This window comes from Patagioenas fasciata, chromosome 1 (assembly GCF_037038585.1).
Source record: "Patagioenas fasciata isolate bPatFas1 chromosome 1, bPatFas1.hap1, whole genome shotgun sequence".
Lineage (NCBI taxonomy): Eukaryota > Metazoa > Chordata > Aves > Columbiformes > Columbidae > Patagioenas > Patagioenas fasciata.
Genome location: NC_092520.1, coordinates 204,726,725 through 204,748,787, shown reverse-complemented (window position 1 = coordinate 204,748,787; position 22,063 = coordinate 204,726,725). Strand labels below are relative to the sequence as shown.

General features: G+C 38.9%; 1 protein-coding gene across 10 annotated transcripts in view; it reads left to right on the top strand.

The window, feature by feature from the left end:
* Window positions 1-22,063, top strand: part of CACNA2D1 (calcium voltage-gated channel auxiliary subunit alpha2delta 1) — a 400,174-nt gene that overhangs the window by 74,385 nt on the left and 303,726 nt on the right. The window lies entirely within an intron of this gene.

Here is a 22,063-nt window from a genome sequence, read left to right as displayed (position 1 = left end):
ATTATTGTGAACACCATGCTGCATTGTAACATCATGGTTCTTTATGCTTTAAATAAGGAGTAGCTATTTCTTTAAAGTGCTTTTTTGCCAGCAATACCGTTCTGTTTTATAAAACCCAAACCTGGGTAATTGTTTCTTATGTTTCCAACTCACATTGCTCTGACTTGTGTCAGAGTGTAGAGTGCTTTTCAGCAGGTACTGACCAAAGATGTGCAAGGAGGGTCCAGATGAATTCATAAACAAGCTTTTTTACACAATAGAGCTATTAGAAATAGGCTTAAAAGGATGGAACAGGAGGCTGGGATTCCCGGAGCAAATACATATCCACACAGACTTGCAGATGAATTTGGACAAGTGAAAGTTTTTTTTTTTAAAGTGAAAGAGAGAAGAAAAAGAGGTTAATTCACATAACTGTAGACATCTACTCAGCTGGTCGTCCTAAGCTCCCTTTTTGTTCAATAGAACAAAATGGACATTTCTCAGTCAGAATTGACCTGATATGTTCTGAATATGACTTTAAAATGGGATGAACTACAACCCAGAAGTACTGACTTCTTTCTCTGTCAGAGGAGCCTCAGTGTAAATGTCTATACTGTAGGTTTGCAAAGCTGGGGGAGATGAGTCCCACCCAAGCAGTGCTTTTGTCAGTACAGTTCCGCACAGCTGAAGAATCTGACCAAGAGTGAAACTTCTGCAGCACACTATTCTGAAGGCTGTCCTTATAGGCAATGAGACCTTGTATAGTCAGTTGTCTGTGCATCGCTCCTGCAGGAGGGACCCATTTTCCCGCCTTTGGTCTTAGGAGGAGTTCACTCCTTCAGTTCCAGAGCTTCCCTGCCATGTACATCAATCTTACCCGGGCCAAAGCTTTTCTGTTTCAGTCTACTGAGTGTAAATAGATATGAGGTTTCTTTGTTTTCCTGTTTTAATTCAGTGGGCATGAGTTTATGTAGCACTGTGTTGACTTTGTATTGTGGCAATATATTTTAAGTCATTTGCAGACCTTTGTGAACACACCAGTTTTTCCACCATTTTCCCATCAACCCTCATAAGTCTCGTGTTTCGAAGTTATGGCAGCCATATCTTATATTTTCTTGAGATTTAAGGTTAATGTAGGGGCCTGTGTGTTTCTGCGGTGGTTTGATCTTAAAACTTGAAGATAATTAAGTAAGCTTCCTGTGCTTCATTAGATCCCAGACCAGTTTCTCTCAGAATGTGGAAGAAGAAAGGTGCCTACCTCGTTTTAGGCAAGACTAGGGCCATTTTTTGAACAGGGTAATACAATTCAGTTCCCTGATGTAAAAGAAGATTAAATTAGGGAAAGGATGTTCCTTCAGTCCAGTTTCTCTCTCTTTTCTTTTTTTCTTTTTTTTTAAGAAGCTTTTTAGTCTTCAGAAATTTTCAGATCATTTCAAATGATCAGGTTGATGCATCTTGAAGGCAAATAAAAAGTCCTGCAGATGTATTAGTGGATAAAGACTTATGACTTTAAATACCCATTTTAATATTTTAGTGGATGCGGCTCATGGTGTCTTTAATGCTTGGGGTTGCCATTACTGTTGGTGCTGCAGTGGATGTACAATAATTATTCTTTTTAGCTGCATGCCATCATTTTGGAATGCGTATCAGCAAGACTTCTGCACGATACCTTTATCAATCTTGCCACTTCATGCAGAGTGCAATTCATCCCCAAAGAGATGAAAATAGCTTAGCTTCCCCCACACACTTCACTCAACTGAATTTGATTTGTCATCCTTCAAATACTGATCAATGATGCTTCTCTTTAGTGTTAGGATATCTCTAATTTTCCTTTTAATTACTTTCTTGGTTTTTTTTTTTAATTGCCAGGGAAACACCAGAATTTACAAACACTAATTACATGCATACAACAGATAAGTAAGATCCTTTTTGTAGTAAAAATGATTGAAATGACCTGTTGAAACATTCCCCCATTCCAGTTCAAGAAGGATAGAGGTGGCTTAAAGAGGTTGTCAGGTTTCGAATGTTTGCCTTGCCAAAATGTTCTGTCAACTTTATATACTTTTAATGTGCTAAATATATATATGTGTGTATATATATATATCTTAATATTTATACATAAAAATAAATATAGATATTTGGTAATCTGCTGTGCTCTGTGCTTTTTTTAAGCAAGAGCAAGTGATATTTATGTTCTGTCTGTATATACTAGTTTGTTATTTTACTTTTTTTTTTTTTTTTTTTTTTATGTCTACATACATTTTAAAAACAAACAATTATCCAAACCACTTTCTTCAGAAGAGCTTTCTAGGGGTGGTTGGCCATAGATTGTTCCTGAGAAAACTTACTTTTCCTTTTGTATCAAATGCCAGACATAACCAAAGCCAATGCATTAAAAAATGAGTATAACCTCTGAAATTAGTTAAAAATGACTCAATGTTGATAAAGGTTTTAAATATTATTTTCATTGTTTGGTTTAGCTTCTGATTTCTGATTCAGATGTTTTTCTCAACCATTATCAGTGTTAACTGTTCTGGGGATTCTGCCATTGTTTCTGTAAAGAAAATGTATTTCTGATGTGTATTCATGTACCCAGAGGCTTAGTTGGACTAGAAAAAAAGAAGAGAGGAAAAGGCCTAAAAAGCATTACTTAAGGGAAAAAATACCCTTTTATTAATCTCAGTCCTAGTCAGATCTCTTTGCTGACTCATTCTACATGCTTATTAATTTTGGATCACTTCTTGTTGCTTTTTCTTCGGCTGTCACCTGACCTTAAAAACTCCTAACAGCTCAGATATTTATACTGGCTTTTCTATTTCTAGTTAACCCGATTTATATCAGAGCTTCCAATGACTTCTGATTTTAAACCTTCCTCTAGATTATCTTTATATGCAGGAGACACTATCTCAGACATCTGAACTGTTACTTTCTGCGAAGAGAATTTCTTCAGTTTCCATATGTATTTATCTTTTTCTTTTTTTAATAACTATCTTTATGCTGCCATTTTGTAAACTTTATGTAGTGAAGCTGAATTATTTAGGTGAAATGTAAGTCTTAAATCTGCTGGGTCACATTCTCTCTGAAATCAGGAGTGGAGCTGGATGGAACGGTTACTAATGATTGCGCAGAGGGTTTTACCGTTGGGGCTAATATGACTCACATTGTTAATTAAGACCTGAATCCTAAAAAGAGTATGATGCAAGAGGATCATGCATCCTCCAGTGATGCCATGAGGAAGGTGTCAGTGAATGACATCAACAGTGTCATTGTTCAGAGACAAGCGTACCCCAGGGATGCCATGATTTTCTCTAGGCTGGCTACACGAACAATCTTTGGGCAAGGTTGTAATAAGCAAATATTAGCGTTGACTTTTCTAATAATAAGTTGGCTCCCCTTGAGCTGCAAATGCACCTTTAAATGAGAAATAACTCCTGCTTTCCAAATTATTTATCTCGTCATGTAACTTTGTGCCGGAAAACTCTCTAGCTATGACTTCAAGGTAAAATTACTTAGTAGTTCTGTGCAGTACATAGAAAAACTTGAGTGATATGGAGAAGCTTTGTGATTTCATTTCTGTTTTATATGAGAAAAGATTATAACAAAAATCTGGATGAAGATGACTTGTCCCACTGTAAGGAAAAAAAGTCTATTCTTATTTTTTCATGTGTATGAATTTATGTCTGGGAGCAGCTTAAAAAAGGTGGTTGAAATAGGTACCTAGATGTGGAGGGAGAAAGGGAAAGTCCTGATCTGAACTCAGAGAGCTTTCCTAGATAGTTACTACCAGAAAATTGTGGCCATACAAGAAAAAGTTAGGATGAAAAGAAAACGGAGTTTTGCTCATAATTGCCACAGGATACATTTACAATGAAAATTTGCTTTTCAAAAAACTGCTCTGGGGTTTTGTTCTGTATTTATGATTGTGTCATGAGAGAAATGAAGTGTGACATATCTTGAAGTGACGTTTGATCCCGTGCTGCACACTGAGCCAAAGGCCTCGCCGCTGTGCAATGTGGAGTCGGGAACTGTGCAGCCCTGGGCCTTCCTCTGCCTGTGTGAGTGACCTAGAACTCATTACGTATCGGGAACGTCCTTAATCCTCTACAGCAGGGAAATCTGCAGTTTTACCCTCTTGCTTATTTTTGTTGTTATATGTTAATTGGAGTAAGCAAGTTTGGATCTCTTAGGTAAGAGAAAACTAAAGTTAAGAGAGAAAACGATAAATAAAGAACACCTACTAACACTCTTTGCAAGCAGAACCTGGAGAAAATTTTGCAAATAGGATCAAAATGTTCTATTTCTTGCTTAAATACTATCCCTTTCTGAATTCCCAAATTATTTACCTGTTCATTACTTGTTTGGATAATACTTTGAGATGAATCCTACTGGTCCTCTTCTATCCAAAATGAAGAAGTCTACAAATTCTCCTGCAAATCTGCTTTTCCATAATGAATTATCTCTTTCTGGAAAGCCTTGGTGTCAGTATCTTGTTGTCAAAACTATGTTGTACATTCAGAGTGTGTTTATTAATAAACTTTTCTTCTACTATTGCCCATATTCTAAGGTAAAAACATAATCATTTGTGTAAAGTAAATGCTCAAGTTCTACTAAAACACATTTCCTTTGAGAATAAGAGATTTCCATATTTTCACTGCCAAATTTCTGCTTAATATTTCTCTGTTTTACTGTGGGGTTATTTGTTGTTGCCTTCAGCTATTAAACTCTTAGAGGAAGGTCATTCATGGGAAGGTACTAGTTAATATCTTTGGCTTCTTGGGCTGTGTGTAGACAGAGTTAAATGCAGATTTGCATCTTATTGTCTAGATTTCTTCAGACACCTCAGCCAGAGGCATCATATCTTCATTCCAGTCTTTATGCCCTGGTTCCTTCTGAAAACTGAGGCAATTCAGTTTCCATGGAAACTGAGGCACAGATCGTGTGCTAGGAGACAGGTTCCCTCTACGCGCTGCTGGGCAATGTCCAAGGCGCACAACTGTGTCTGGGAATGAGGAGCTCCGAATGTTTATCTGCTAGTTTAGATGCAATTTCAACACAGCTGTGTAAGTGTGTCCAGATCCCTTAGTATTGCCCTGCCCACATCAAATAAGGCTTCAGTGTCTCACAATACAACTGGGATGCTTAAATAAGTGTGTGTTGTAGCATATTTTAAGATTTCTGACTAGAGAAGCAGTGCACTTTAAATAGGGTTGGGAATTTTTCTGTAGGCTGAAATACCTATAACACTAAAATAAATTTTGTAGCTGTGCTTGATACTACTGTTTTTTGGAAGAGATCCAAAAGTCTAGCCTGAGTTTTAATTAGATGCCTAAAACCCACCTGACATCCTTGAAAACACTCTGGGACAGCTACTTTCTGGTCTGCTAATCTTAAATTGCCTATATGAACAAGATATCTTTCCACCCTTCATAGTACTGTATAGATAAATTGAAGTTATTCACTCATGTGGCAAAACCTGCACTAGGCAGCATCTCTCGCTTTGGGCTCCACTGCAACTCAGTCACCGGTATCCTAAGCTCGCCTAGAAATTCTGAATAAGCCTATATAGTCACAATTGATAGTGGAGTCCACCATTTTGCACGGTAATCTAAAGGTTAGAGCTAATCACTCCGTGAGGGCTTAGGTTAGGTCTCTGAGATGAAAATATCTGTGTGTACTTATGGATACATATCTTGATCTGGACACAGCCAGATGGGTGTATTGAAATTCATCTAAACTATATTCCAGCGAGCATACCAGAAATAAATATTTTTCCAGTTATCTTCTAATCTAAAAGATAAATAGACAAAATATCTGACCAGCGAGAAGGATCTGCAACTCCATTCTTTTGCTTCCCACTTAAGTTCTCTCATCACACGCCTGAAGTCCTCCAATTCATAGTATAAACTGTGCAAAAATAACATTTTGATGTTAACAACTGCCCTGAACTTTGTTATGCCTTCAAACATGTTAAATCCATTTATTCTTAGTCTCAGACTGTGAAGGCCAGAGTCCTTGGCCTTTAACCTGAAAATGTGGTCATTCTCCAGAGGTGTAGTTTGGATGCTGAAGACAATCTGTGATTCTGACTTCCCTCATTATTTTGAAAATGATGACATGGTAAATATTGTGATTTTGTTGCTAGAGGACACTGATGAACCAGGTCTTGAGTTGACGAATGCACCTGATGTTTCCTATTAGTTCTTTATGCACAGAATAGGCAGAGAAAGGGAGAGGTTTTACTGTTGAGTTGTGGTAGCATCAGAAGGTTCATCAAGATAAAATGTCTTTCCCTTCCTCTCTTTCCTAGCTGATTTTAAGAATGTAAGCCATATGGAGAACTCTTTTCAAAGTTCATTTCAGTGCACAAGAGAAGCATCACTCATGTCTTGATATATTTGCTGCTATTTTTGCTTCTTTTTTTTTTAATTATTTTTTTTAAATTTTCAGATGTTTCTATCCTTTGACTCACCAGTTATTGCAGTGTTGGACAATTGTATTGGAAAAGGCCCAAGCTGGAGAAATTCAAAGAAGGAAAATAGCTTGAATTGTGATTAGTGTCCCACCAAGCCACACTTCCCCATATTTTATTCGTATTTTTTATTAGATGTTTATAAGTAGCTGACCATCATAAGGAAGCTGGTGGTGGACTTCGTATGCTCAGTTGTTTACCAAAATAATTTCAGGTCTGACTTCTACATGGATGGAAAAGAGCAAATTAACTAGAGAAAATTACTGGTCAAACAGATGAACAAAGTGTGTCTACACAAGTTTTTGTGTAATATACAGAGGTTATGTGTTATTTTTCATTCTACCATGTTCATTTTCCCCTTGGAATTGCTAGGCTGTGGTTGTGTCTTCTTTGTAATATTGCAGAATATTGTATTCTTTTATTTCAACTTGTCACTTCAAGCTGAAGGTGTCTCTTGGGCTATAGGAAAAGACATTTAGTGAAAAGCTAACAGAAGGTGTGTACCAGCATCACAAAACAAATGGCTTTAATTGTGGCAGTATCTTACCAGAAAAATACTGATATTTTGGAAAACTACAAATAAAACTCTGCATAAGGACAGTAAGATCATGCATACCATATGCTTTTGCATGACAGTATGTCTTGGTTCTTGAAGTCTTTTCCATTATGTATTGGGTAGAATTTTACAGAGTTAGGACTGTAGATCTATTTATATGTTTACTTTTTATATCTCCATCAATTCTCTACATACTGACTAATTCACTGAGGTGGAAAATTTCTCAATTTTATTTCTGGGTGCTTTCTGCAAGTATTCAGAACAGACATTGTCATCTCCTTTTTACAGCACTAGATTTACATTTCAGTCCATGACTAGGGTTGGTCCAAATAGCAGAAATAGCTCCTTCAGGCATGGCAGAAACTTTGCAGGTAAGTTAAAGGCTGATACTGCACTTTTAAAACTGGCTTCAGTGGAAAATCTGGACACTAGGAAAAATGTTTTACTTGTGCTTTTTTAGGCTACTCTGCTGAGTCCACTGGCCTGTATGAACATCTCTTGATGTAAATATAGCCTGTTTTGAAAGTCAGTTGTAGTTGCTGAAGCAAATGTGCTTTGGAATGACAGCTAGCAAGACGTGACACTTATGAAGTCAAACATTTGTCAGCTTGTCCACATGTCAGATGTTTGAATTTGTTTTTACTTGTCTTGCCTTGAGTCTCATTTTATTAAGCAAAATCCAGGTTGTATAAATGCAACGTTATGCCTCAGAGGACAGATTCGTGTAACTCACATACCTTGCAAGGCATCATAAAAGTCTGGAAAAATAAATCAGAGTGTTTGCCATGAAAGTTCCTTCAAATATCACCTGTTTCCGTGTTTTTTCTTTCACAGTGTACTTGATTTGCCTTCTGCAGATCTTGTTTTCTTGTTGACAGATAAGAGGGGGTCGTCCCTCCCACTTCTCCTGCCCTCATAGAGAGCCATGAGTCATCATTTGGATTTTTGTGGATGGGCACTGTACAGAATGCTGAAATGGCATTTAGTGTGTTAGCTTAGAGAGACACCTGCTGAATGTCGGTGGATCGCAGTTAGAGCTTATAAGTGTGGCTGGGGTGATGAAAGCTCAAAAAAGCTTGTGGCAAATAATATAATTGGATGATCAGCTTCACAATTTGACTTTTCTTTCTCTTTACAGAGCAGATTGTCACTAATAGCACAGCTTCTTTGTTGCTTTTGCATTTGGTATGGAGAAAAATAAGGAGCACTGATAGCTGTAGCAGTTCTTTCCCATTCATTTCCCTTTATTTATTCATTTGAGAAAATTCCCTTACAAAATAAACAGCTGTGGCTAGTTTTCCAGAGGTTGTATTGTTGTTGTTTTTTAAAGTCCCTGTTGGGGGGTTTTCTGTGTGTTTGTTACAAGCAGGTTTCTTTGTCTGGGTTTATGGATACTGAAATTCATGGATGAAAGATGTTCTGCAGGTGCATAGAGTCATTAAAGCGAGCATTGCCCTGAGCTGGGGGTGGGTAGAACAGCTGTGAAAGGTGAAATCTTGCTCCAGAGAGCTCTTTTGGTTTCCTTTCATTCTAAAGTTATTTTTTCAGCTTCAGAAGCTCAGATTTAAAACAAAACAATGCAACCCAAATCTTTGTTGTTACTTTTCTTGGATTTGTCCCAGTTTTTGTCCCCAGGGCTTTGCTACCCCTCTTAGCTGAGCTTTACCCTCAGGCAGTTGCTTCTTCTGCGGGTATTTTTGTTTTCCTTGTATGTGCTTTTGCCTGAAAGGCAAAGAGAACTATTTTCTTGCTTATTTCTTGGTCTGATGACTTCCATTCAGACTGTCTGCCCAAGAAACATGCTGATGCATTTATTGGTGTGAGACTGTGTGACATGAAAACTCTACTTATTTGCTGAGAGCTCTATTAAACGTTACTGTGAAGAAGCGAATATCAGTGGTGTTTTCTGTGGTCCAGACTGGCACATACAAGTTATCCATAAACTGTTGCACAGTAGTTGTGTACGACACACAACTCTCTGGGCTTAGATTCTGCCTTTCCGAACTGTTTTTGCCACATCTAGGATAATTTGAGGACTCTTTCCTACATCTTTTCTTGTCTTTCAGTATCTTTGGGAGCATTGATACCTGACTGTATGCACAATTTCATTATTTTTGTCAGTGGAATGCTATGTACGCTTTGCTTCTCTTTTTCCTCATTCCCCGTATTAAAAGTTCCAATTAGGCTGTGTTGCTATAGCATCACGCTAACTCATGTTGAATGGTTCACCCACTTCACCTCTTCAATACTTTTCAGAGTACCTGTGTCTGAGATGCCGTCATTATTTTCTAAATATGCTATGAAATCTATGAGTTTCTGAGTCTGTTTCTAATGATACATTCAACAGCATAAATACACATTGTGTTTGAATTAGATCATTTTTACCTGTGTGTTCTAGTCTACTTTGTATAAAAGTTGCACAGTAAATAACGAGGCTTTCTACAAAGTATGTTTTCATATCATATTGCAGTTGACATATAGTGTTTCCACAGGTTTCCTTAACCAATTATGGCTTTTAGGGAATGTTGCTTCCCATACTTGTAGCAGCTTTAAAAGCCAATGTTGCAATGAAGACATCTTTTTTTTTTTTTTTAGTACACAGAATTCATTAGCAATATGAACACTTTTAAAAAGAAAGCTAAATTATTTAAAATGGAACCCTTGCTAATGGTTGTGTACAAAATTATCCAGGAGTTTTGGATCTCCAGGCTTACCCTTTCACTACCCTGTGCTCATGCCAATGTTCACTTTGGCAATCAATGTGTAATGGTGGAAAAAGATGTTTTGGGGCAAGGCAGAGATCTTAATAAGGGAACAGCAGAAAGAATTATCTGACATGCCCTCTGTTTTTCTTTGCCTTTGTAATATGTTTGTATCTCTTGTTGCTCCTTTTCCTTCCTTTTCTGTTAGTAAGTACGTGGAAGGGAGGAATTACAGATTTATCACAGCTCTGTTCTGTGTTGAATGGGGTTGGTGATACTTGGTTCTGCTTAACTATATGAGAGAACAAATAATATTTATTCATTAAAGTGGAACGATTGTGGATCCCTGCTAGCTGAAGCTGCAAGTTACATTTATCACCAGTTTCAAAGTCTACAAATGTTTTTCTTTCCTTCAGCAAAATACTAAGACCTCATTTTTTTAGTGAAGCCAGAGAGCAGTCTATGGAGTAAGAGCACAGCAAATGCCCTGCTGGTAGAGGCAGCCTGTGGAGTCAATATTCTGTCTTGGTGTTGGCATGGAAAGGTGCTGGGTAAGAAAGCATACAAATGGCCTGTATCCATGGTTCACTATGCATGTAATCCTTCAGTGTTCACAGGTTTTGGACTAGAGGTTTTGACGAGGGTATCTCTGCCGGTTCCCTTTGAATTCACCCGTAAGTTCACCAAGTTCCTCACCTGCCTGCATGACCTGCCTCCATGACACCTGTAGTAAATGCTTCCCAGACCTCACTATTATGGATCAAATACTATTCTCTCCTATCTGTTCTAGAGAGATCTCTGAGTAGTTGCAGTGAGTCCTTCCTGGTCCAGTATTGCCACATTTGCTATCTAACAGTTTCGGCATTTGGTGTGTAACTTCAGCCATATCAGCTCTCAGCCTTCTTCTCTACCAAAAAGAGTCCCAGTTTTTCTAGTCTCTCCTTAGCACAGTATCTCACAGAGACTGCATAACTGTTTTATAGCAGCTACTTCCATCCCATTAATCATTTTGTAGAAGTATTTGGAAGAGGAGAGGCTTAGAGATAGTGCAGGAGGTTCTTATGCTATGTCTTGGGTGCCTGCATCATCCTCCAAGTCCTCTTCTAGAACATGACTGGTAACAGTAGGAGAGGAAAGGGCATTCATCTTTCAACACATTATTTCCCACATTTTTGACTTCACACATCACTCTTTGCCAGTTCTAAGATGGGAAGATCGTGACAAAATGCTCAGATAGTGCAAGTACATAAGTAGTAGTAGGTTTTCAGACAAGCACTTCTCGACAAGAAAAATCAACAATAAGCCACTATTGGAAAGACAAAATATTTTAAATCAAAAAATAAAGTAAATTTAGATCTAAATAAGTGTTATTCAAAGAAAAAATGTTTTAATTATTTTGATGTATTTTTAAATTTGGAAGAGAAGTGTACTTAAATCTTTTTTTCCCCCTTAGTGAGAAATTGAAATACTTTATTGGAATGAAACTATCATTTTCTCCAGACTTTTCTCCACCTTTTTCTTCATTATTGCTGGGTGCAATGAACTGTTACTGTGGAGCCAGAGGAAGATTAAATCTAAAAATGCCGGTTTTGACTGATGAAATATGTACATGCATCAGACTAACTTTCAACTTCAGTAGAACTCTTGCAGCAATAAGGACCTATTGAATTAGGGGAAGGGAATCAGTTTAAGATTTTAAACTCATTGCACTGTTGTTCTTTGCACAAGTAAACAATAAACCCTCCACATTCAGGTTGGTTGGTGGCCATATATTTCAATAATCTAATAGTCAACAGTGGGTAGTTGATTAGTCTTTCCTTTCAGTCTTCCTAATTTTTTTTTCCTTTCCATAAAGGATTTGGTTTTCTGAGTGTTGTGCCTGCCATCCCCAGCATGACCATAATGCTTATTATATAGCTGCGGTATCCTTAAATGCACTGGCGGATTGGATAATAGCATGGGTTCAGTAGTGAAAGAAATTGTTTCCTGGAATATTTGAGTTTTTCCTCGAGCATGTTGGTAACAGGCTTTGTGCCAGCATTTCAGGCATGCAGCTAATTGGGACCTTTGGGAAAAAATGCAGGTAAATCTGAGGGTCTTCCAAGCAAGATTTAAAAGAATCAGATCAGCAGGGCTTGAATCCTTGGAAACACTCTGCTGCAGAGCTAGTTAAGAAGAAATACTGAATTTCTGTCTTCATGAAAGTATGAAGCAGATTCAGGTAGCATGTTGACCTGGCATCTTTCTTTTTTAAGTTTTTTTCTCCCTTATCAGTTTAAGGTGTCTACCTGCCACCTTTATCACACCTTTCAGGCTTTCTAGTGGAATTTTCATGTTAAAACTTTCCTTGAGGGAGCTCCTGTCAGCTTGCTTTGCAACATTGACCTTTGATGTGCTTGTTATTAAAAAAGGTAAAATTCCCCAGGATCTCAGCAATTGCCTTGCACCATAGGTCTCTGTGGAAGAGCTCACAAAGCAGGATATGCTGAAGGAAAGTGGTGTAATAAACTCTTTTGTGCTATTTCCTGAAGGTCTAAATTGCAATTTCTAGCTTTCTATGATCTAACTGTGAATTTGCGGAAAAACAAATATAAACTTCACCTGCAGAAAGGTTTATTGATAATTAGAGGCTGAGGTACATTACATGTTTTTCGTGTTAGTCTTTTTGTTGAATTAAAAGATTGCCTTTGATGGGGAAGCTTCAAGAAACAAGGTGATGACACGTTTTATGATGTGTCAATGTGATGAAAATATGTTTTCTTCAAAGTCCAGGAACATTTTTCACTCCCTCATATACAGCTGCTTAGCAGATCCAGACTGATGCTCATCAACTAGACTCCTAAAGGGCTCAGATATGCTATACATTTGGATTTGATTTATGGACTTATGTATAGGTGGAATTTATCCCTAGTGGTCTCTCTATGAAAGTCTGTTCCTAGTGTTCAAAGGGAAGGGGATTCTTGCTGCAGCAGCTCCAAACACTGAAAAGTCTCCAAACTATGCCTGATTTTAACACCCCAGACTGTCCTGATGGAATCGGACACACAGAGTCACCTAAGTCCGAATTTCACCTCTGGCATATGGACGTGAGATGAACACAGCTGAAGGACAGATATATACTTGCTAAGCCCAGAATGGCTTATGTAGATGCAGCTGAAACGCTTTGTCTGGAGCGCTGCCAGTTGGCTCGAAGTTGAGAGATGATACCTCAGTTTCTTTGGGATCAGAGACTGAAATTTCCTACTTAGGATTGGTAGCTGCAGAGATGTGGGGTTTGTTTTGGTGTGTTTTGTTTCACTGTGGGTTTTTTGGTGTTTTTTTTTGATTGGTTGGTTTGTTTTGTTTGGAAAGGTTTTCTCTTTGAATGCATTTGGGGGAAGATGCCATAACTCAAATGACTGTCTAGGAAATTAGGGATCTGAGATCAAATTTATCATCAGTCTAACAAGACTTATGTTTGTATCCCACCCCTGAAAGACTTCTCTGATTACTTAACTGCGAGTTGAACTGATTGGAGATGTATTATTCTCCCTTGGTTCTTCCTTCATCCTACCAGTGCTGAGACGCTGTGTGAGGAACGGAAGATTCATGGAACCAGGAGGGAGAATAACACAGGAGGGCTTGGATCTTGGTTTTTGTAGCACTCAGATAGATAAGGGTAAAATCCTTTTCCATTGATCTTTGTATAAATGTAAACATTATCACCTTCTTTACATTGGAAGACATCTTAAAAAACTATGGCAGTAGGTCAGAACGTGTCCCAGGCACAACACTTTTGAATTAAGCTCTGTAGCTGGGTATTTGGAGTGTAAGTAGCTGTTCTTGCACTTCTGCTAATGCTCAAAAGTCACACTGTTATCTAGAGAAGCCTCTGCTAATGTTCCCTCAACCTCTCATGCCAGCAAAGTTAGTAAATAAAGTTTTTCCTGTTAGTGTTTTTTGGCTACATTCTCCTTAGTCTTGTTCTAGGATCTTAATTTCTATTTTTTTAAAAATGCTATTTTAGATTTGCCCTTTATAAATTACAACTTTGGTACCTTCCACACTGTCTTTACAAAATTCTGCTAGTATTTTACAAACACAAAACAAGTCAGTTTACTCTTCCAAGTAGATGGGCACGATCTTCGTCAAACAGAATCACCATGTAGAGCCTCAGTTCCAGAGGGAGTGGAATGAGTACACAAGTATGTTTCAGCACTTTGCATTGGATTATAACTGCCAGAGCAATTAATTTTCATTTAATATTATTTTTCAAAATAGTTAAAAACCATCAATATTGATTGGGAAGTTGTCTCACAAATAGAAATAATTTAGAAGCCACTGTTATAGGCGAATAGAGAGTATAGCACATTCAGACAAAGCCTGGTGATGTCTAGTTTAGCTACGAGAAAATATATACTTTCCATTAAAATTGTTGTTGTTGTTTTTGGTTTTTCCATTTTTTAAGGTTGACTACACCCTGAGATAAAGTGTTGTTTTTTTTTTTTTTTATAGAATTGTTTAGGGATTTCATATATTTTCAATTCACTATTTCTTATTAAAACTTCAATCACCCACCACTTGATTGTAATTAAAACTTCCCGTAGGCAATACATTTTGTTCTATACAAATATGACAGGTATAATTATGGAAAATCTAATTGTTCATATATTGCTATTTTTCATGTGATGTTATTTTAACAAAGTAATTCAATTATTTTTTCTACTTTAAAAACTAGAACAAAACAAACCAGAGTTTGTACTTTTCCTTGAGCCTGGGTCTGTAGTGCATTCTCCTGACTCAATGAATTCTGAAATTATATCCAGACCAAAGATACAAAGTTGTTGATTTGTGCCCTATTGAACATCGCTTATAGAAAAATAATAAATCAGAGCACGTAGTCAAGCATCCTGTAAAAGCACATCTCATTCCCACAACTCTGACACCTTGTATCTGTCCTGGTTTCAGCTGGGATAGAGTTAATTTTCTTTATAGTAGCCAGGGAAAATGTTTCTGTGCAGTGGTGGATGTCCTTGGGCAGTCTGGTGAAGAGCAAAGGGAGATGGGTTTCCCTCCCGGGGTAACATGATCAGTACAGTGTTCAATGGGTCACATGTGGATGGGACACTGGTGGTCCCCTCTAGTTTCCTCCATTAACACCTTCAGCATATCCAGTTCTGACATTGCTGAGGAAAAGGATGTATTTCTTTACACGAAGTTACCCAACCTGAAATCTATCTGTGGTTATGTTTCAAGAGCATTTCCTCAGATGTTTCTCTGGTGGGACCTGTTACAAATCTCAGCAGGTTGCACCTTCATTATGAAGGGGATTTCCACCCCGCCCCCCCCCCCCAACCAAGGAGCTGGTAGAGAATACTTGCCAAAACCAAAAAATCATTATGATGCTTCAGGTCTTGTTCTCATGTACAGAAAAACCTTACATAACCCTTCAGCTTCAATTTTTGCTTGCACGCTGGCTATGGCCGGGTTTCTTCTCTTTCTGCTGTCTCCAAGTTGGTTTGTGTTACAGCAGCAGTGAGTCACTAATGCTCAGTCCAGTGTGAAGTACTAAGCAGACAGTCTCTGCTGCTAAATTCAGTGGCTATTCCCCAAGTACCTTGTCTGAGTCAAAGCGCCATGGAGCAATAATCTTGTTGAGTTTTTTTTCTGACTGTGTTTGGGTGGATGATGCAGGAGTGGGCAGCTGTAACGCTCCTGTTGCTGAGCAGGCAGTGAACAGTCCTCCTTGATGTTTGTTCTGGCTTTTTATTTTCTTTTATTCTATTTTTTTAAGGGTTTACATGTACTCTGGAGTTGTCAGGATATATTTATGTTTAACCAAATCTTTAAAAATATTAATGTGGATGAACAGAAAATGCTAGAGGAGTATGTTTACCTGTTCCCAAGGTGATAAAAGTAGATTGAGTGGAAATCCCAGGGGTGAATATTTTCAGGTAGATTTCAAACAGAATCAGCCTTTAGTGACACAGAAGATACTGACGTGTGTAAACCATGCAGTTCCACCAGGTACTTCCTCAGCATTTCCAAACCGTGTTCCCTCCACCAGCATTACTGACCAGCCAGACCTCCCTCTGGGTCAGCAAGAGTCCTTTTCTTCCAGTCCCTCAACTATACTAACTGTTTTCTTTTTTCCCTGAAAGCCTGTGTACATTGTAATGACTATAGGCAAGGAGAACTAATCAAAGAAGAGCATCTTAAGGATGTTTCTTCCATGAGTAATGGAGGGGAATGAGTACCAAAGGACTAGTCCCTGGCATTTGACAATTCTAGGAAGAGCATTTCATCTCATGACACATCTCATGGGCTTCGAGTCCTTGTAAAAATATGGTAACATATCTAAATGTGGTCCTGTCTTCTTTTGTATATTAAAACTTCTAAAACCTCATGTATAAACATAAGTGTGTAGTGAAAAGACACTGTAGTAACTTCAAATTTAAGGCTATAATCTGAAAAACAGATTCTTTTTTTTTTTTTCATTACTTAGTTATACTCTGGATAGTCTTGTAAATTATTAGTAAAATTCTTGGTTATGCTGTTTAAATGAAATACTTCTGTAAAGAAATCTTCACTGTGGTCTTAGCTACAACTACAGCTGCATCAACTATTGGCCATGGATTAGAATTTGTAGGAAGGATGTTGTGGTTTAACCCCAGCCAACAACTAAACCCCACACAGCCACTCACTCACTCCCCTCACGGTGGGATGGGGGAGAGAACAGGAAGAGTAAAAGTGAGAAAACTCATGCGTTGAGATAAAGACAGTTGAATAAGTAAAGCAAAAGCAGCACACACAAGGAACTTAGTCACCACTTCCCACGGGCAGGCAGGTGTTCTGCCATCTCCAGAAAAGCCAGGGTCCATCACATATAATGATTACTTAGGAAGACAAATGCCGCAACTCCAAACATCCCCCATTCCTTCTTTCTTCCTCAGCCCTATACGCCGTCATATGGCAGTGAATGCCCCTTCGGTCAGGTGGGGTCTGCTGTCCTGGCTGTGTCCCTCCCAGCCTTTTGTGCACTCCTCGCCCTGTCATTGGCAGGCCAGGATGAGAAGCCAAAAGGTCCTTGACTGCTCAGCAACAACTAAAATATCAGTGTGTTATCAACATTATTCTCATACTAAATCCAAAACCCAGCACTACATCAGCTACTATGAAGAACATTAACTCTATCCCAGCCAAACCCAGGACAGGCATGAAGAGGCAGAGATGTAGGAACGAGATGTGCTTTTGCAGGATGCTTGACTACATGCTCTGATTTATTATTTAGCTGAGAGCTGTGTTCAGTTCAGCAGGGAAGCTTTTCTTCTTGCAGTTCCATTGAGATCTCTGTGTAAAGTTACTCTTGTGCAGTGACTTGGACATTGTTCCTACTCACATGATGTTACTGCACGCTTTCAACAGAATGAGTTTTCACAGTGGCCTCAATGCTAGAAAAGACTATTTTACACTTGTTTCTATACTCTCTGATACTCATCCTGTACATTATACTAACATTATACTAATTGCTTCTTTCCTGACAACCATTTATCAGCTTGGAAACTACAGAATTCCACTCCATTATATACAATTATTATTAATGATAGAAAACAGCTGCATAATTAGAAGCTCTCTTATCATGTCAGAGTAAACTCCTGTCTTTTTAAATCACATCTAATCTCAGCAAAGATTTCTGATATCTTTTTGATATGCTTGGGTAAAGATCAGGCAAGCAAGCGTGGAGGGTGATACATGTTAATGGAACTGAGTTTTCTTCTAGTTGCTGTAAGCAGCATGTTTGGATAGAATGATATTTGCATCATAGAATAATAGAAAGGTTTGGGTTGGAAGAGACCTTGAAGGTCTTCTAGTTCCAACCTCCCTGCCGTGGGCAGAGACACCTCCCACTGGACCAAATTGCTCAACGTCACACATCAACATATCAACATATGTGAAAGGGATTTCTGCATCTGCAAAAGTCTCCTGTGTTGTGAATTCAAAACTTTAATAGTAATCTAGGTAACTTTGTAAGTTGCTTAACGCAAGGGAAAATTCTGCTGTCTGAAAAGGATAGACATAGAAATAGAAAGTTTAACAAGTATTGAAGTTAAACTTTCTTTGATCTTCAGTGAGAATTGTTGCAATATCTACTCTTTATAACAATGGAATAAAAGTCTAAGCTGTGGTATTTTTTGAAGCTTTTTTTTTTTTATCTGCAGTTGTAATGTCTGTGATAAAAATGGAGCACTACAGTAAAAGCCACCGGGAAACATTTGTGATCAGCAAATAAATTCCATAGGCAAGAGCTTGGCAATTGCTCAGAAACTGTCTGTAGCTGCTTTTTCAGCCCCGTGAGCAGTTTTGTGAGGAAGCAGCCCACAGCATATTAAAGGTAGGGGACTCGGATAAGCTGACATAGATAGGAAGGTTACAGATACTTTTCAATTTTTCACAGCTTTTCAAAACAAAGACTGATATGCCAGCTGTATCACTACCTGTGCTCCCGCTGAACCATTGCTATGTCATGGAGTCCAAGTGAACCGTGTGTCATATATATTATATATTACCTTTGCAATACATATGAGAGCTGCGTGCAAGTATAAATCCCTGACACAAGACATGCCAGTAACCATCTCCTTTTTACAGAATTCCCTATAGGCGATCCTTGAGGTCACTATTTATGCTATCTATCACATGCTGAATATAACATGAAAAAAACATGATGTATGATTCGTTTTGCTTAAATTGAGCTTTATAAAAGAACGTTGTCTAGTCTAAGCTTGGAATGTGGGCTGGAAAACAGGCACTGCCAGTGTGGAGTGGAGGATTCATTTCACTCTCAGTCCCTTCAGTGCTATTTCTTCAATAGAAAAACACATACTATCTGTTTAAAGTTCTTTACAGTTTAGCTCCTTCTTGCTCATCTACCTTGTGGATTATTTTTTTTCTTTAGTGCCAGCAGTGACCTGCAACCTTCTTGAAAGTCTTACAAGCCCTTATTCTCTTTGAGAAGATCAAGTTCTGACGTGTTCAAGTATAAATACTGATTTTTTCATGTATTTGACAGATTTTCCAAATGGACAAGCATTTAAAAACCAAACAGATAGAAAGAGCAGACTCCTGTCTCACCTGCAAAATACAGCATTAGTTTTCATTAATATCTAGATAAGTGGTGGGCATCATTTGTAGCTGTGTAACCTCCCTAGGCTCAGTAGGTTTTCCAGAATTATATTTTCCCCTATCGACTGAGAATCAGAGCTGTAAAATCCTGTCTGTCGGGTATCAATTTTTTCACTGGTAGAACCAAGGGGAGCGTTCTCTTGCCCATCCTTGCTGACTAATAAACATGGTGCCAATTACAACAGATCTGTTGTTGGCTCAACTTGAATGTGCTACTTATTTGGAGGTCTGGCTCAAGGCACTTCTATGATGAGATCTTTGGACTTCCTGTAAGGTTGTTTTTTGTGTCTTTTTTTTTTTTTTTTTTTTTGTATTTATTTATGTGAAGTCAACCATTTGAGCTGAATTTAGGAGATGAAAAAGGTAGCTCAAATCTAGTTATCTTCCCGGTAAGCTGCCAAAGTGTTGAAGAGGTGGGTTGTAAACTGGCTTAAGGAGAGAAGCCAGAGAGTGGTGGTCAATGGTGCGGAGTCCAGTTGGAGGCCAGTATCTAGTGGAGTGCCTCAGGGGTCAGTACTGGGGCCAATATTATTCAATATATTCATTAACGATTTAGATGAGGGAATTGAGTGTACTATCAGCAAGTTTGCTGATGACACTAAGCTGGGAGGAGTGGCTGACACGCCAGAAGGCTGTGCTGCCATCCAGCGGGACCTGGACAGGCTGGAGAGTTGGGTGGGGAATAACCTGATGAAATTTAACAAGGGAAAGTGTCGAGTCCTGCATCTGGGCAGGAACAACCCCAGGTTCCAGTATAGGTTGGGAAATTACATATTAGAGAGCAGTGTAGGGGAAAGGAACCTGGGGGTTCTGATGGACAACAGGATGACCATGAGCCAGCACTGGGCCCTTGTGGCCAGGAAGGCCAGTGACATCCTCAGGTGTATTACAAGGGGGGTGGTTAGTAGATCGAGAGAGGTCCTCCTCCCCTCTACTCTGCCATGGTGAGACCCCTGGAATATCTGGAATATCGAGTCCAGTTCTGGGCCCCTCAGTTCAAGAAGGACAGGGAACTGCTGGAGACGGTCCAGCATAGGGCAACAAAGATGATGAAGCGAGTGGAGCATCTCCCTTATGAAGAATGGCTGAGGGAGCTGGTTCTCTTTAGTTTGGAGGAGACTGAGGAGTGACCTTATTAATGTTTATAAATATATAAAGGGTGAGTGCCACGAGGATGGAGCCAGGCTCTTCTCAGTGGCAAACAATGATAGGACAAGGGGTAATGGGTTCAAACTGGAACACAAGAGGTTCCACTTAAATTTGAGAAGAAACTTCTTCTCAGTGAGGGTAACAGAGCACTGGAACAGGCTGCCCAGGGAGGTTGTGGAGTCTCCTTCCCTGGAGACATTCAAAGCCCGCCTGGACATGTTCCTGTGCGACCTCTCCTAGGTGTTCCTGCTCTAGCAGTGGGATTGGGCTGGGTGATCTTTCGAGGTCCCTTCCAATCCCAAACATACTGTGATACTGTGAAGAGTGATGAAGAATGGGGAGGCTGATTTCAAAGAACAAGGTTTTATTTTGAAATCCCCTACACGTCATTTTAAGGTAATCTTTGTGTAAGAAGGTTCACTTGCAGAGGCTGGAAAGAAGGGCCAAAAGCCATTAACTAAGATGGAGCAGTTAGATGTGCAAGAAGTTACAGACTGGGATTTCTAAAGCACGGAAGAATATCAGACTCCTAGTGCCCTTATTTTCAGTTGGAAGGCGGCAGCCAAGCTCTTCTTATGCTTGGGTATATATTACCAGATTTTTATCTTAAGAGTCACAAATCTTGGAAATCTGACCCTAGCTGTGTCCCAGTAAGCAGTTCTGGTCCCAAATCATGGAGAATTTATTCCCATATTGGAAATTTTAACAATTTGCAACAATTTGCAAGTGCATGTTCATTAAGCGCACGGAGCCCCTGGATATATCGTAAATCACTGGTACTAACTGTGGCAAGTGTTATCATTTGAGAGGCAGGGTTAGCTCCTGCTGAGGAGTTTGATTTTCAATTCCTCTGTGATATTGACTTGTTTCACCATGTGGGCAGTACAGGGAAATATATTGAACAGATGTTTTGGTCTGAAAAGGCAACAGACAACACAAATGCGCACACAAACACAAGCAATGAGCGTTCATCAGGGATTCAACTATTTGAATTAGAAGGGATGAAACCATCCACAGGGTAACAACAGCAACAACTACATCATATTTAAGAAAAAAATTAAAATAGTAAAGGAAATTCTGTCTGGATCTGCCTACATGATAGGAACTTAGCTAATAGCAAATCAAGCTCTTCATATGTGCCATGGGCCATCAAGCTATGGCAGAGATGAAGGAAATCAGAGAAGGCTGCACCACCGTACACTAATTGATTTACATGTCAGACCCTGGAGAGTTGCTTTTGAGGTCATGCTGTGGAAACTAGAAAAAAGGTGTCCATGCTAATTGCCAGTGTCATCAGATGGAGGCGGATTTTTAGTGGAAAAGAAAAAAAAAACAACAACTCAGCGTGTAAAGGACACATTTAATAAGTAGTAAATGAGTTGTAAATTAGCTGACATGTTGATGGTTTTGTCCGTCTCCATGCTAGCCAGGCTGTGATTGCCATCTCCTGGTGCTTCCCTGCCAGCTGGACCTGCTGTGCTGCACTGGGACACCTGGACGCTGGTCAGACTGCCCCAAATTAGCCTCAGGGACATCAGGTCATCCTTTCTGTTTGGAGGGAGGGGAGACAGGATTGATCTCCATGTCCAAAACCGAAGCAAAGCAAATATTCTTAGCTGCTTTTTCTTTTTTTCTTTGATTTTGTTTTTCCCCCGATATTTTTCTCTCTGTTTTTCTTTCTTTTTATCCTCCTTTTTTGTTTTGTTTTGTTTTGTTTTATTTAGTTTCATTTTGAGAATGTGTGGTTTTTCTTCTCCTCTGGTAGCTGTGATAACACAAATGGATATTGTCCACCCTGAGGACTGTATTTCTGTCCTATATCATTTGTACTTTTCTGATAGCTCCAAATAACTTTACAGAGTGGATATAGGGAAAAAAAAATGAATTCAATCTTGTCATTTGGATGTTTCTCTTTATTTAGGGAATAGAGAGGAGAAATATCCTGTTCCCCTACATGCAGACATGGGTTATTTTTCTTCTGTGTCTTGTGTAAGTTTATAAAATGATGTTTTGTGGAGGAGGAACAATGTTTTTCACCCCTGTGAAAAT